This window comes from Budorcas taxicolor, chromosome 3 (assembly GCF_023091745.1).
Source record: "Budorcas taxicolor isolate Tak-1 chromosome 3, Takin1.1, whole genome shotgun sequence".
Classification (NCBI taxonomy): Eukaryota; Metazoa; Chordata; class Mammalia; order Artiodactyla; family Bovidae; genus Budorcas; species Budorcas taxicolor.
The window spans coordinates 10,324,310-10,326,782 of NC_068912.1; positions in this window are offsets into that span (position 1 = coordinate 10,324,310).

The following is a 2,473-nucleotide window of genomic DNA, read 5'->3' on the forward strand; positions in this document are numbered from 1 at the left end:
AAACATCAGTAATTCAGCGTCAGCAAGAGGCCACAGCAAGAGAGATGGGCCAAATGTAGAGACAGGGAGATGGGATTTCCGTGGTGGTCCAGTGGTTAAGACTCTGCGTTTCCAATGCAGGGAATGCAGGTTTAATCCCTGGTTGGGGAACTAAGATGCCACAAGCTGTACTGTGCGGCCAAAAAATTAAAAAAAAAAAAAAGAAAAGAGAGAGGGAGGAGAAAGCCTGGAGGAGCAACTCAGAGAGTGATGCTGAGCCCTCCACACCGTCTGTACTGGCTCACCCAGTGCTCTTGGTACATCTGTGTGCTTATCTAACTCTCCCAACACCCTGGTGAGGTAGGCGTCATTAGACCCTTCTTTTTTGCAGATAAAGGAAAAGGAAACTCAAAGAGTTTAAGTGATTTTTCCCAAATCCCAAAGCCTAGACGTGGCAGAGCTACTAAGAGCTAATCAAGGTCTCCAGATCAGTGGGTCCCCATCACATCACAGTTAAGAGTCAAAGGGCAGTCAAAGGAGAGAGCGTCCAGAACAGACAGGCTGGTCATCAGTCTCACACGAGGCAGAGAGACGGCTGGGGTCAAGGGCTGACAAAACGCCCTTGGATGTGATGACTGGAAGTTCAGCTGTGACCTTGGAGAGAGCTTCTTGGAGCTCTAGCTGCCGCCCAGCTGGCTGTGAGAATCAAGTGAAATTGCTTCTAACATGCTTTGCAGAATGCAGACCCTGGTAGTTTGAAGGAGACTGGTTCTCTTGTTTTTATTGTTATTAAATATTAATGGCGTGGACCACTTGAGATTGCTGACATTTTAAAAAATGGGTAATTTCGTATGCTTTAACCTAATAGTAAAAGGAAGGGGCTGGGGTGGAGGTAGGGCGGCTAGGGCACTGAATGGGGAGACTCCAGCTGCCCTGGGCACAGGCAGGCTCCTGGGGCTTGGGTGCCCTGCCCCCTGGTGGTGGGAAGGTGAGCTTCAGCACAGACCAGGGGGCAGGGTGTGGGGGGCAGGTAACCTGGTGAAGCTTGAATTTGTGGAGTCCTCTCTTCTGCCCCTCCAGCTATCTGTAATCTTGCCAGCACCCTCTATGCTAAGTGCAGCTGGGCGTGGGGGTGAACTCTCCCAGCGGGGCTCTGTCTGGAAGAATACTTCTAACTTCCAAACTAGGGTGATCCTCTCAACTAGTACCACTGGGGATCAGTTGGGTTCTATGGACAATCTCAGGAACCCAGGCCAGGTGGTGCCTGATTAAAGAGTCCGGGCAGGCTGACACATGAACATGAGGTCTTGAACCAACCCGTTGGTCATCGCCAGCCCAGCTCCTCTGAAACCTCCCCCAGTGTTCGTGGCGACCTCTTCGGTGTCTCAGATCTTACCGAAGACAACAGAATAACAATGACAATTATTTGTATTAATGCTATTGCTTCTCAGCGCCTCAGCTGTGTCTTAGCACCTGCTTTTTCCGGTTCTTCAGTCGAGGTGAGGAGAGGTGGGTTAATATCTCTGAGACGTTCTTCTGAGGCGAGGACCCAGGCCGGGAGGCTCCCGGGATGGCTGGAGCTGGGGCTGAGGAGGCACTGGCGTGTCCTTTGTCCTCAGCTGAACTCTGGATGGTGCCAAGCTCCTCACACAGGACCAGGATGTGCAGCCCTGCTGCCCCACACAATGGGTAGGGGCAGACGCTATGGCCGGGTGGTGACTCACAGAGGGAGCGCACGCTGGGGGCAAGGGGAGGCAGGTGCATCAAAGAGGCAGTCGTCACAGGCTGCACGTGCCAGGAAGTCTTCTCCCTCTCCAGCTGGGGGATGGAGGTCCCCCAGGAACCACCCCCCTCCCCCCGCCCCAGTGGTTCTTTGCAGGAACGCTGGTCCCTTCTCGTATGGGACAGAAGTCACTGCCAGGGAATTGAGGTGGAGGAAGGGGCTGTGGTCCTAATCAGCCCACACTGACTGGGGTGGCGTCTGGACAGAGGAGAACATCTGACAGGGATCCACCCCTGTGTTCTTCCCTCTTCTGACCGGAAAGCACAAGAGGGTCAGAAGGGCCAGATGGAGGTCACAGGCTCCCAGGAAATGCTTTGAAGGCTTTTATCCTTTCTTTTGATCAGACTATGAGAACTTTCCAAACGTTGACACAAGGGAAGAAAAGCCTATTCTTCCTTGGGCCAGGGCCTTGTGTCAGGCCGAGGCTAGAGGATGGGAGGGAAGGGGAAGGAGACAGGAGGGTGGGAGGCAGAGCCTGCGGTGACTCAGCTGGCAAGGCAGGCCCCGGACACACACACGGCCCTTTTTTCCCCACCTCAAGATTTGTGTGCATCTGGCTCGGTTTCTATTTGTTTATTTTCTTTGGGGCAGGACAGCAGGAAGATAAATGAACAAAGATGTCAACTTTCAAAAGAACCCCAAACCCAGCTCCATTCCTCTCCCAACCTCGAGGGCTTACATAATCCTGCAGTGCTTTTCTTCCAGGCCTTC